The following is a 14,968-nucleotide window of genomic DNA, read 5'->3' on the forward strand; positions in this document are numbered from 1 at the left end:
GAAGATCTCCCAAAAATTCGGTTTCTAAGGAGTCCTCTTTTATGCTGTCAACACATGTTGCTCCTCCTCTGGTCCATGGATTGTTGTCAGTCTCTGCCTTCTCGAGCAAGGTTATCACGCATATTCTGGTTTGTTGTTACGACAACGGTTGTGATTCATCTTCCGGACAGTTGTTATGCGGCCTTATCGTAGTTGTTCCTTCCATTGCCGGGTATCAGGGAGCGGTATAGTACTCCTCGTACCATGCAGTTCTCCTTAAGGGTCACTGGATCTTGGTGTCCATGAGGACCACATTCCATCTCCAGGTCTCTGTTAGCAATGTTGAGACAATATCATTCTCTTTAGACCGACTCTTACATGTAGGACAAGGCCTCAAGGACAAGAGTCCAAGTACTGATAGCCTGATGAATAGACACTTGTTAGAACTTGTAGGGCACAAGCCCTGGGAGCAAAGGAACAAGCTAACTGCAGACCCCTGAGCCATCACAGTTGAGGAGGCAACCAGACGGACAGAGAAACAAGTAGCCAGATAAGGGAACGGATGGCACCAATATGTAATCAAGAAAGCCACGTAGAAAGAAACTCCCTAACCTTGGAATAGAAATTATTGCTATGTCAAGATAAACTAGTAAGTTCCTATTGTTCTAACGGTGTGCCTTAAATATCAACCAATCAGTGTTTTTTACGCTTAAGATTTAACCAATCAGTGTGTAATATGTAGAAGGTAGAAACATATATAATTGTAAGAAAATCACTAATAAATGGACAACTTGCTTGCATCAAGCTGCGTCCCGTCTCTTCATTCGCCGCACTTACACCCTGGAAGTGTTTAAAAAAGGCATAGATGTGGTGCTAAGGACATGGTTTAGTGGTGGATTTGGCAGTCCTGGGTTAACAGTTGGGCTTGGTGATGTTGAAGGTCTTTTCCAACCTAAATGATTCTATGATTCTATGATTCACAATTTCTGCACAATATGTGAATTTTCATTACCTGCAGTTACAGAGAATGTGTTTTTTCCAAAAGTGCTCTTTAAAATCCTTTAGGATGGGAGAGGCTGTCAAAGTAGCTAAATAAAAATGTATTTACTCTTCTGGTTAAAATAGAGGGAAATACATTTTGGTCCTTAAGGAAAAGATCTTTCAAAATATGCTTAAAACACTGTTTAACACGAAGTATTGTCAACTTGCAGATATTTGCATATGCAAAGATAAGATTGACCAGATGGGAAATCTTTCTTTTTTTCTCTCCAATATTTAGAAATACAGTATATCTTCTATATGAGTAAGTAACATTACGGCAAGTAGCTCTAGTGAAAAGTATGACACTTGTATCTCCATTAATCTTTTCTCTGCTACATATTAAAAAACAAAGAATTGGAGTCACATCTGTTGAGTGACAATACCTTCATAGCATAATAACCTCAGGCCAGTGTAGTATTAGTTACCAGCTGACTTAATACCTGAGGTCTTTTTTTAAAATAATGACCCAGCTTGTTACAGACAGAAAATGCCCACCTTGCTTCAAAAGCTAAACTTATTCTATTACTTGTATGGTTATATATGATGTGCATTTGCATATAAAAAGTTTCTATACATCTGGTAATAATAGTAAGAAATGTAAGACTGTCAGAATTTTAACCTGTTTGGTTTTTACCCGGTTAAATTACTACTTAAGCTGTCTATATTTTTGCCATCTTGAGGAAACCTTTTCCTCCAATAATAATAAGCACATAATGTTGAATTATATCACAGTAACTTCAGATCATTCTAATTTTCAGTTTATGGCCCATGGATGTTACCAATATAAAGCTTACAGACTTTGGCCTGTCAAAGGTGGGGTTAAAGAGTTTGACTGCCAATCTGTGTGAGGGTCACATTGAGAAGGATGCCAGAGAATTCCTTGACAAACAAGTAACTCAGCTTTTTTTATTTCTACATCAAGTGTTCAAATGAAGTGATGTTTTGCCAGCAGAATGTACTGTAATACTGTATAAACGGGTGTCATTTCTGCATTGCTGTTCCAATTGTGTATGTCAGTTACTTTTACTGATGCCCTGCAGATTACTCTAGGCTTTTTTCTTTCTACATTAGGATTTATTAGTAAGATGAACAACCTAATTGTGTACAAGCAGATCTGAGACAAATGGAAAACTGGTTTTATAAGGAATTCAGAAGTCTCAGCAGAGTACATGTACAATGCATCATGAGCTCGACAACCAAGAGTGCTAAAATCCTTGCTATAGCCTATTTCCCTCTAAGCATGCCTAATTACCATTGCTCACAATCTGTTCACTGTAAAAATTACTTAAGATAAAACCATCGCTTTCATGTAAAGATAAGGGTATGCTTAAGTTAAAATATTTGCTGTGATGGACTCCTATGTATGAAAAGGAAACTGTCCTTTGCATGACAGACATGCAAATGTGATTATGATGCCCGTAAAGTTAATGATCATTCTAAAAACATTAGATGTTATGCAAGCTCAGCAGAATAAAACCTATGGAATTCCATTTTTCCATGTTTCCACATTACATTTTAAGAATTATAAATTATGTGATATAGCCAGTACCTCTAGACTTATTTTACCATCATGCTTATTTTCTTTCTTTTAGGTCTGTGGTACACCTGAATACATAGCTCCTGAAGTGATACTGAGACAGGGTTATGGAAAACCAGTGGACTGGTGGGCTATGGGAATTATACTTCATGAATTTCTTGTTGTGTGTGTGCCATTCTTTGGAGATACACCGGAAGAGCTGTTTGGACAAGTAATCAGTGGTGAGGATCACTGCAAAAAACCAGATTTCTTAGCTTGCTGTGATACATTTCAATCAAATAGTAAAGATATTTAAAACTTTACCAATACACTAGGCTTTCAAGCTATTTTTGCTTAAAAAAAGATACCATTATTGTAATATACAATTTGCTGTCAAAGCAATAAGAATAAATTTGGATTAAAAGCTGAATTTACTGTATATTGTTGCAGAGTATAGAAATGCAGTAAAGTTCAAACTGTGTAGCTTAACCATTGCAAAAGAAAAACAGTATTAATAGAAAAGTCATGCCACTATGGCACAGTTTTTTCAGTCTTTACTAGAGAAATTACACCAGAAAAGAAATAGCTAACATAAATTTACATAAATCAAAAAATACCTCATGGTGCAATGAAGAAATTAAAAAAGATGTTGGGGGGGGGGGGGGTAAGAGATAGGGTAGAGTTTAATGATTATAATAGTTTGTTTAGCTGATTAGGGTAAAGTTGTAAAATTTAACGATTGTAATAGTCTGCTTAGCTGTTTAGGGTAAAAGTTGTAAAATTTAATGACTATGATAGTCTATTTAGCTGTTTAGGGTAAAGTTGTAAAGTTTAATGACTATGATAGTCTGTTTAGCTGTTTGCCAAATTTTACACGGTTTGCTTGGGTGCTGTGATAAGGTGTACGGGAGTAAAGGGCTTCATGACCATATAAGTCCAGCTTTATGACCATATAAGTCCAAAGAAAGATTACAACCTTGCAAGAACAAGCCAAAGCCGGTTCTGCGGTTTGGACAAAGAGCAGGACGTTACTGAGCCTGCGCCAGATGTGGAGGCAACTAGCGGTCACGAGGAAGACTCACCTGCCTTCATCCTCAGGACCCCTGACGACCACCACCAGGGGACACTGCGCAAACTCAGTCGAGAGAAAAATATGGAAATGACTCGCAGAGCTAATTTTAATACAAAGCGGGGATAGGTAATGCATATGTATAGGCGGATTATGACATAGTTATGAATATGTAATGAGTTGCCTTATAAAATCGCGCAAGTTTTCGCGCCAGGCGCGCACGGTTTTTGGCGGGACTACTCCCGTGCTGCCCAGCGCTGATTAAACATACCTACTTTACAATCTTACGGATTGTGGAGTCCGTTTTCCGCGCGTCAGTTTAATAAAACCCTAAAACAAGTGACTCCCAAATAATAAATAATGAGAAAGAGAAGGAAACAAATTCAATTCACAGATTGTTAATGATGTCATTGGTGACTATTGTACTGTAATGTTATTCCTGTAACAGCTGCTCTTTCATTTATAAATCTATAACCTTTTAGATCTTAATCTGAAAGCTGACCCTAAGTATTGTTATGTGGCTTGTGGCAAAACTGAATCATAATTAAATAGAATCATTTACTATCCTACCTGCTGTTCCCATAAATTTCCCAGATGTATAGATGTAGAAGGCCTCTATGCCAGAAGTTTAACAGAATGGCACCTCTGTTACTGAATATTTCCCAGTCTGCTTTATGGTCTACTTAAAAGGTCCGTTACCTAAGACTGAAAAAACCCAATAGAAACAAAACTAACTGCACCTCTGGTTCCTTGTTCTCTGAGAATGCAACAAGTCCTTTTTGTACATGAGACACTGTCATCTCACTTTCTTCCATCTCTGAAGTTGAAATCCAGGCATGTTTGTAAACAGTAATGAAATAGATTTGCAAGTTGCCTCTAAAATGACCTCTTTATACAACATCAGCTAGGCTGTTTATGGATTTATAACCATGCTGTTTTCTGGTATGATACACCAAGGCCTGAGTAGCAAGGAGAATCAACTGTTTATTTAACACAAGCAGCAAATGCTGGCTTTGTTCTGAATGTCTTGTGACTGCAATGCATATTCATGCTTTATTTTCCAAATTGGGTTTAAACTGCAGTGGAAGCTGTAGGCAGGCAAATGTGGAAATAACTTGTGTTATTATTTCATTTCCAGACACATGCGCATGTGTGTTTATGCTCTGACTGGGAGGAGGGGAGGGAATAGTCTAAAATTAATGATGAAATTTGCACTTTAGACTTGATTTCACGTGTTGCATTAATTTTACATTTTTTTAAACCACACTGTCATGTTACGATCTAGCTGATACTTATGTAAATAACTTAATATGTTTGAATGTCTCCATTTATCTTCCTGAAATTATTTGTAGAAGTGTATGTTTGTAAACCTGATCCATTCCCACTCACTCTCCAAGACTGTTGATAATTTAATTTCTTGTTTTGATTGTTGACTTGTCAGACTTTTTTCTGTTTTAATATCCTTACTTAAATCATTCTTATTGTCAATATTTGAGGAGAGCTTTTGGATAAGATTCCTGTGTTAACATATATAGTCCCCTTGTATTTGACTTTAAAAACCATGTTGCAGAATCCAAACTATATAGCGTAGACTTTTATTCCAGTTTGTGTGTGTAATCTGCATTCTACTTTAAAATCTTGCCCCCTCATTTTAGCTCCTTTCTTCTTTGTTGTAGGTTGTATTTCCTTCCCCCAAGTTGTATGAGTACAACTGTGGAAGGCCTAAGTGTAAAGTTAGATGCCTAAGATGATCATGGTTAAAAATAACCCTCCAGAAAGATAATACATTTCATGCCTGTTTATTTCAGTACCTTTATTGGAACTGTGAAATGCAGAGATTAATGTGTAGCTTCTGATCATTATTTCTCCAATGATGATCATTTTGAAGGAAAAATCTAGGTCATATAATTACAACAAAATCCTTACATCTTCTGTGTTTCCTGAGCTTCTAGCATTCTGTTTCTCTGCAAAAATCTTCGTACCTGCCAATAAACTTCTGCAGTTTTGTCTCAACCTGCGATATATTACATACATAGAGGTAGCTTCTGCTAAAAATCAGACAAAACTTGCTGTGTAAGCATTTATGAAGTTCATATTGAAACTGGCATAATTTTACATTGTTTAATTGAAATGAAAGTTTGGCAGAATTTCTATTTAGCCTTACCTAGATGCTGCAGGGCTTAATATCTTGACTGCAAGATTTAGATGCAACTTGCTATGAAGTGCAAAAGCCTTAGTAATATAATAGTATAGCGAGGGGTTTTTCTTCTGAAGTATGAGACTTGGGGGGGGAGGGGGGGGGAGCTACATTGGCATATATCTCTGCAGAGCAGAGTCCAATACTTCAGCCCTTAGTCATGGGAGTAATGACTTCAATGAATCTACTAACACTAGAGGATTACACACGTGAGCAGTGACTGCTTGGTTGGTCAGTCAGGTCAGCTGTGTCCATTTTATCAGCAGTTTCAGCAGAACAGAACTAAAATTTAAACCATGATGATTAGGACACGGACACACACACAAGTAAGCTAGTGTTTTGCAATAGTTTCACATGAGCCAAGCATTCCTGTATTTTGTTGTTAAGCACTGTTTTGGGTTAAATGATACTTCCAAGGAAAACGGGACCATAAAAATATGTTTATGGAGTCTGTATAGCGAGTATTTAAAATCAGAAGTAATTGGTGTGCAACAGAGGGCACCTTGGGAAAGTTGCCTTAATTCTGACTTTATTGCTAGCTCACTATGAGAGCTTTCATACAGTTTCTGCTGAATGTTGAGATCGGGCCTAAATAATAACGAACAACTTTGTTTTGCTAGATGAAATCAACTGGCCTGAAAAGGATGAAGTACCACCTGCAGATGCCCAGGATCTGATTATCCTGCTGCTCAGCCAGAATCCTTTGGAAAGACTGCAAACAGGTTAGGAGGCACTATTTTATATTGTTAGTGTGATAGAGATAGCTTCTACATTTGGCATTGGGAGCTTTTGTTCATCTGTTTGTTTTTCCTGGGAAACATTTGTCAGGGCAAGTAGTATGACAACGTTGTTATAACAGAAGGTATTTTATAGATTCAAACCAGTAATATGAGCTTAACAAGATGAAGACTGATCTTTTAAGTTTACATGTGGTCATTCACATTTATTCTTTTAATTTGACAAGTAAAACAGAAACCTCTTGAAGACCCAGTTAGCCATTGGATAGGGTTCCTTCCTTCATGAATACAGTGTTAAATAACTAAACACAGAAATAGAGAAGGGTACTCAATACACAACTGATGCTTCTTTTTTCCAGAAGTATCTTAACCTGGCAAACTAGTTCCTCCAGGTTTTAGGGTGGTTGATGAGTACTCAAACTAATTATTCAGAAATTACTATCTGATGTTTTGTAAAAGGTCTTGTCATTCTCATTCAGCACTACTGCCTTGCATGAAAAAGAATAAAACCAAAAGTGTGAGTGTTAAGGAAGTAAATGGATATTGGTGAGAACATAAGCTGCCAGCTTATTCCACTGTAGTTATTCAGTGCTTTGTTCCATTTCAAGCGAAGAACCTGGCATGTGGTATTAGGAGTAGTGAGCCTGCATAGGCTAATGAAAGCACTGTGCATTCATGTGATAAACTTAATTTGTTAGTTGATGGAGCAAGGATTCATTTGGGAATTTGGGTGAGAGGCAGTAATGAAGAATATTGCACATGATTTTTAAAGTGTTAATGTATGGGAGCCCTTGTCACTGACTGCCATCCCACTGGGCAAAGCACTGTGTAAACATAGCAAAAAAGGCCTCCTTACATAAGAGCCTGAATATAAAGTCATATTTTTATTTATAGTGAATACTGTATGCCATGAATGCAAATATATTTGGGATGCTAAGGAAACAAAGTGGTAGATTGAGTCAGCATGACAGTATTTGGGAAATTGCTGACAAAACGGAGTCCAGTAGTCAGATTGTGCTGCATATTTTTAGAGCTAATATAAAAAGGAGCTTTAGGAAATAGCTCATAACTGGCCTTACCACAGCCACTCAGGGGGAATGTGAGTGTAACCCAGACCCCAAGCACTATTGATGTGGCCCCAAACAATAGGTCTTCCTTTGGGACATGGTGACGTGACATGAGTGAACTGTATCTCCCTTGTTCCCTGAGCATCTGGGATCTCTGTAGACTTAGACTTCACTGTAGCTGATGGTCTGGAGTAAGTGGCATCCAGCAAAGTTTGTTCTCTTTTATCCCATGTTGAACAAGATAAGAGTGAGGGAGGAGGTATCATGCCCCAGTCAGCTTCTCCACTTTCTGCCTGCTTAATCTGCTGCGAAGGGTACTACTGCCAAAGGCACAATGAAGAGCCATAACTAGATCCATTCCCTTGTTTTAAGTATACTCCTTTCAGGCACTGTCATTTCGTTGCCAGTATGCTTTTTTCCTGGTAAACGTAGAGTTAATGCAAGACCGTCACCCTGTGAGAGGCTGGATCACAAGCAGATTGTAAATTCTGCCTCTTGCTACAGGTGGTTGAGAAAGTGAATTGCTAGAATGAGGCTGGCTTAAGTCCTGTAATGGTCAGTGCTGCCACATGGAGCATCTGTGCAGTTTGTTTACAAGCTGATTTTTTTCAACTGTTCATGGTTTCTCAAAAGCTGGCAGTCTGAAGAAGGCAATTGAGCAGCCATTTCTTTGAAGCAACTCACAGAAACAGGCTGCAACATGACAGGTCCCATGGGGCACTGGAAAATAGCATGTTTTATCTCAGGCTCTACCATGTGTTTCAAATGACAGTCCTATCTAATATGTATTAGCTAGCTGCATAACACTTCATGAAAATTGTAATAGCATATTTGCTCAGGAGACCTGAGTGCCATAGTCCAGTTGAAAGAAGAGATAGATACTATGCTTCTTTTGAAGAAAATGACAGAAAAAGACCTCTTTGGATTTTTGAAGTGTCTGATACCCAGTCAAGAATTACACAATTCTGTCGTAACATTCCATTACTGTGTTAAGAGAAATGTTCACTCCTTGACTAGTGACTTAAAATTAGATGTGATTTTGGTTTCCTTTGGGAAGATTTGGCTTTTATGAATTTTTCCCTGATACAGTCAGAAAAGCAAAGAATGCAACCTCTAGAAATCTTGACACTGACTTAGAGACAAATCCTGTAGACTTCACACTTTTCCTGTGTCTCTCTTCTGGCTTAAACTTGACATAGGGAAGTTTACACGCAGTATCAAGTTCGCAGTAACTCTTGCTGCTGTAGGTTATCTGTTCAGTTTTTGGAATTATATTTATTCTTATTAATAACATCTCCCCCACCTCCCCAGGACAAAAATTCCAGTACTTCATTGTGTTCTTCAATGTATGTTATGACAAGTAGTAATCCAAGGCAGTAACCCATAAGAAGCTAAATAAGGTATTTCCTAAAGAATTGTGTATTATTGCCATAAAATATCAAAAGGAGCTCCTGATCAGCAATGGTATGTACATTGAGCAACTATTAAGAATCATTCTTCATTGCTTTCTAATTTGTAATTACTAATCTAATGCACATGTTTACATTTTGACAACTACTATCACTACATCGGATTGACTAATGTATATCTGATGGATAATAATTAGCCTAGCCAGAAAAATAAAAATGTTAAAAAGGGGAAGAAGATGATAAAACATCACCACTGTTAAAGAAATGGCAGCAACAAAACACAGGGAGGTGCTCTGACAGGTTTAGGGGAGATTGTAGTGGGAATGAGTAGTAGATGTTCCTACCTGCAGTGATGACTATGCCTTTCCATGCTAATTTGCATTTTCTGACCAGGGATTTGGTTGAATCCATCGATGTCGGAGGATTTGGTATCATTTGCTCAGTGTTTCTGTCTCTCCCAGGTGATGCATATGAAGTAAAGCAGCATCAGTTCTTCAGGAGCCTCAACTGGAATAGTCTGCTGAGGCAGAAAGCAAAATTTTTCACAATTGGAGTCTGAAGATGACACAAGTTGCTTTGACAGTATGTACTAGATGGTATTAGAAAAATGTGATGAACACCTTAAGTAATTGCTGTCTTTGACTTTTGTATTTGCTTACTGCTTTGAAAATCTCCTTTATCAGAAGCACTGACAGCTGTACAATTTCACTGGTGGTTTGATGCTTCATGAGAAATAATCTTAAGAATAAAATAATGGGTTTAGTTAATATTAAAGCTTGGCACCCATTCTTCCTGATAAATTCAAATGCTTCCTTTGTAGCTCGTTCTGAGAAATATCACCATATGGAAGCTGAGGAAGATGATACAAATTACGAAGACTTTAATTTGGAGATAAGACAATTTTCCTTATGTTCACACAGACTTTCAAAAGTAAGTAAAAATTGCTATAATGTTAACGTGTATTGTGTACATAAACATTTTTATACTTTTGTAGAGTTTGGAAATGTTAAATATTGAGGAGGTATTTATGGCATTGTTTCTTCAAGAAACGTTAACTGAAATTGAGCAAGAATGTAATGAATACCATTAAATAAAAAGATGGGAAGATTCTGTAGGAAAATTATTTCTTGAATCCTTAAGAAGGTAATAGAAAATTATGAAACAATTTATTTTCTATAGAAAATTCATGATAGCATAAGAGAAATCTTAGGGAAAGTGTTCTGTTAAATGCAAATGCATGTTCCTTATGTTGTTTTTCTTTGTACATAGTTTGTGTGTTACCCAGGATGCAACTGGAATATCTTGCAGGCAATGGCATAACAAAGATTACAGTGCTAGTCTATAGTAGAGATGAATTAAATGACATTACACTGTAAGGAAAAAGCAAAGTAGTGGTTAGCATGTGATTTGGTCAAGGAGAAAGGTGAATTTGAGGGAGTGATTTGAATGCTGTGAATTGAAGATAAAGCTGACTGTCCAAAGTGTACTATAGTAGTTGAGAAGAGAGCTAATTATTGCTGGAAAAGAGACACCAGGAAGAAAATAACATGGGGAAAAAACCTTGTAGGTCAAGATAGTCAGTTTAATAAAGCGAAAGCAAAGACTGCATGTGGAAGCAAAGGAAAACAAAAGATGTTATTCTGTACTTCCCATCAGCAGGTGATGTTTGGCCACTTCTCAGGAAGCAGGGCTTCAGTACACACAGCAGTTGCTCCAGAAGACAAATGTAATAAATAACGAATGCCCCTCCTTCTTCCTCATTTCTCTTAGCTTTTATATGTGAGCAAACATCATATGGTATGGAATATCCCTTTAGTCAATTTGTGTCAGCTATCCTGGCTGTGTCCCCTCCTAAGATTTTGCCCACACCCAGCCTACTGGCCCTTGGGGGTGAGGGGGGCGGGGAAGAGACACAGCCTTGATGCTGTGTGAGCACTGCTCAGCAGTTGCCAACACACTGGTGTGTTATCACCACCTTTCTAGCTACCAATACAAAGCACAGCACTATGAGGGCTGCTATGGGGAAAATTAGCTCCATCTCAGCAAGACCCAGTACAAGAGCAACCACACTGCTGTCCTTTTCTCCAAACTAGACAAGCTCAAAGTCCTTATCTGCTCCTCCATAGGACTTGGCATCCAGTCCTTTCACCAGCTTTGTTACCCTCCTCTGGATGCATTCAAGGACCTGAACATCCTTCTTAATTTGTAGGGTCCAGAACTGCATGCAGTATTCAAGGTGAGGCCACACCAATGCCGAATACAGTGGGATAATCACCTCTCTTGACTGGCTGGTTATACTGTTTTTGATGCACCCCAGGATGCAGTTTGCCTTCTTGGCTGCCAGGGCACCCTGCACACTCATATTGAGCCTGCTGTTGACCAGCACCCACAGATCCCTTTCTGCAGGGCTACACTCTAGCCAGTCTTCTCCCAATTTATACTTGTGCCCAGCATTACTCCATCCTGGGTACAAAATCTGGCATTTGTTCATGTTAAATTTCATGCCATTGATGATTGCCCAGTGCTCGGATCTACCTAGATCCCTCTGCAAGGCCTGTTGTCCCTTGAGAGAGTTAATAGCACCTCCCAGTTTGGTATTATCAGCAGGCTTGGACTAGATGACCTGCAGAAGTGCCTTCTGACACCGTTCTGTGAACTTCTGTCCTTTTGAAAGCTCTGTACCACAGTAATAGTTTGGTTTGTTAATGTTATTATGTCATTGCATCTCTAGCTGTGCCTCTTGGGCTATAGAATTTACAGCTGACTGTTTCTGTATGCGTTTTGTCAGCTAAGCAAACAGACTTCCAAAGATCAGTTTATTTTTTCTAAATCCTTTAGCCAAGAAATTTATTCTTAACTTCAAAGTCAATTCAGATTCATTTTTCTGCTTTCCACAACTGACTGTTAGATATTAAGTCAGTATCTTAGGGTTAAGTTTGGTTGTTGGGGTTTGGGTGTTTTTATTGATTGACTTTATAGTTGTGAATTAATCCAAGATGTGCATTGATCCTGTGACTTAGAACCCCCAAGGCTATGGATTTTGTTTGTAGTCTCATGGTTCACACAGTGAAATAGGGAGAAAGCTGATGAACTTGTAATGAGATGTTATTTGTGACCCTTTATGTGAGGGGCCAAGAAAGCAAAATAAGAAAGTGTTTTATTCTTGGAAATTTTAAAAGGCTCAAGAAGTTTGAAGTATACACTCTGAAATACTGTATAAGCATTTAGAACATGCAGAGTACCACCTGAAATGTACTTTCCTGCATATCTTTTTTTATATCGAATATGTCTGAGTTGGATTTTTTTTTTGTATCTGTAATAGGTTTTTAGTTGCATAGATAGTCACTCAAATGCAAGGTGAAGGAAGATGCAGAAGACAAACCAAAAAGTGTAACATTGCCTTTTGTGGAATCTTTAAGTTGGAGTACAGAATATTCTGAAATGTAAGTAGAATGAGGTGCTGGAAGTGATCCACATACTGCTTGTCAGGTAGCAGACCTCCTCATCTCAATAACTACATGACAGTGTGCTTATTTTCAATGCAGATGACATATCTACATTAATCGCCTCTGACACTGAGGGCAGCAGCAGCAACACAGTTCTGACTTGCTTCCAAAGTTGGCCATATCAGCTGAAAGAGAACAAGATGATTCCACCTGCTTAGTGGGACTTTGTGAGGAACAGGAAGAGTCTGCATTTGTGAGTGAGGAAATAGTGCAAGACAAACCTGAAGTAACCACTCCAGCAAGTATGATCGCAGCTCCACATTATCAGGTAATTCAGTGAGTCTCCTGAATGATGACATTAGAAACAGTTGTGGGTCATCTTTGTTTAGCAGTAGCATTCATGGATTTAGAAGTCCTGTATTTCAGAACTGATTTAAAAGAGAAAACATCCCTAAAGGAGGTCTGGTTTGGACTCAAGCTCCAACTAATAAAATCTCATAAATATATATATGGTAAAGTGTCAGCATTTTTGGAAATGCCAACATCTGATGTTACTTTACTGACTGGAGGGTCTCTAGGCAAGTGAATAAAATTATGACTTTGGCCATAGAGCTGTTGTAGGATCCTTATGTGGATCCTTTGAGCACTATTTTTATACCTTCTTTGACTAAGTTTGTGATTATTTTTTTTAAATTCTTTTTCATTGATCATCCTGGAGTCATTCCAATTGATTTGTATTGCTGTTTTCTAATACTGTGTTGTACCATTGTGTGTTTTTAATTAAGACATCTCAATGATGTATGCCTTTCAGAATTGGCAGGGTTGTCTTTGACTTGTGGAAGTCACTTGTGTCATTAGGAATCTAGGAGGGAGTGTTGTAAACAATTTCCTACTTGAATAATTTATTTCCTTTATGCATCCATCTCCCAGTACAAGTATTTGCATGCATTTCAGTAGGATCAAAGTCCCTAGTATATTGCTGGTTTTGTACTTTCAGAAGAGTTTTGTATAACTGTGGGAAGACCTGATATTTAATGCAGGTCTAGGCCTAAATTAGTCTCACATTTGCTCAAATATAGGTTCCAGTTACCTCCTCTCCACATATACTGGTCTTCAGCGTATTTTTCTTTTATACATCACTGAGTTGTCTCAAGATACCCCTTATATCTCCTTTCTATCCCCATACCCCTAATTGCCCTTGTAGTCTGCATTTTCCTCAAGCCCATACAGCTGTACAACCATTTCAATCTCCTTCCCTTGTCAAAAACCTTGACTGTACTATATTCAGTCCTGCTCACTCCTCCCAGCCCCATGTTGTGGTATTGGCATTAGCATAGCAGTCACAGGGATAACTCAAAGCATCTGTTCCTCTCGTCACTTATCAATTACACTTAAGAAAAATGTCACTTTTTCTGTGATCCATTAGCAACAGGATTTTCAGTGACCTTAAAGAAATACTAGGAATTACTGTTGTGTATTTAAACAGGCAACCTACCCTTGGTGCTTGTTTCATAAAGTCATACAACTTTCCTGTGACATCTCTGAATCTTTGAAAAAATCATTTGCAGATTGTTCACATGACACAAGGCCTTTAAGTTGTGGGTTTTTTTGTTGTTTGAAATGCTGTTGTCCTTCCATTCAGTATTGTGGAAGTTCATTACCTATGATAGACTAATACTAATATGTTTTTGTATTGAGTTTTGTGGTACTGGCTATCTTTCTCCTCATGGGTGTTGTAGAAAACCACACAAAGAATAAAAGCAAAAGATAATTAAAAATAAAGCTGTACTTAGTGTTTTAATGATTTTGGAAAAGTTGTGTAAACTGATAACTTATGTAGGATTGGAGCCTCTCACCTTAGGAGTCCATGTGAAAAATAAATGTATGATTAAGTTCTCTAAGGTGAGTGCATATTGAGATACCAAACTTTCTTTAGCTTTTGTCTATGTTTTACTTCAGTCAGTGACTACATAAACTGTTGCTTCAATTCATTCTGTTAACCTTAATGCGTTCTCTAAGTCCTGAAGAATGATTTCTATAATGTTTTATGAACTTGTGGACAGAAAGAAAAATTCCTATCTCACAGTTGTAGTTTCCCCTCCTTCCCCCACGGTTTTTCCTTCAGTGTGTTTATCCTTTCTTTGTACAGTTGACAGTTTTTCAGAGCACTTAAATAAATGGGAAGAAATGAGAGTGTGGACAGTACAGATAACTCCTCAAAGCCACCCAGTGAAGTTGCATCTCACATTGCTTATCAGTGATTAGAAAGCACAGAGATAAAGATCATCTCTGGACAAGTCACAAAGTCACTTTCTGTGAGTGCTTTGTCCCTCATGATCCCAGGAGGCAGAGATAAATATTTTCTTTGAAATGTTACAATTTGGGCATACTTGATGGTTTACAACATAAATGAAGCTTTTGGGGAGTCTGAAATGGATTCTGTTACAGGGTTGGGTTTTTTCTCTTGTTCATGTGTGTTAGTAGATGGTTCCATCTTGTCAGCCAAT

At 38.0% G+C, this 14,968-nt stretch overlaps 1 pseudogene; it reads left to right on the top strand.

Moving 5' to 3' along the window:
• The window catches only part of LOC129783072 (solute carrier family 12 member 2-like), a 67,165-nt pseudogene extending 63,431 nt beyond the window's left edge, over window positions 1–3,734 (top strand).
• The last annotated feature ends 11,234 nt before the right edge of the window (window positions 3,735–14,968 follow it).

Source organism: Falco peregrinus, chromosome W (assembly GCF_023634155.1).
Source record: "Falco peregrinus isolate bFalPer1 chromosome W, bFalPer1.pri, whole genome shotgun sequence".
Lineage (NCBI taxonomy): Eukaryota > Metazoa > Chordata > Aves > Falconiformes > Falconidae > Falco > Falco peregrinus.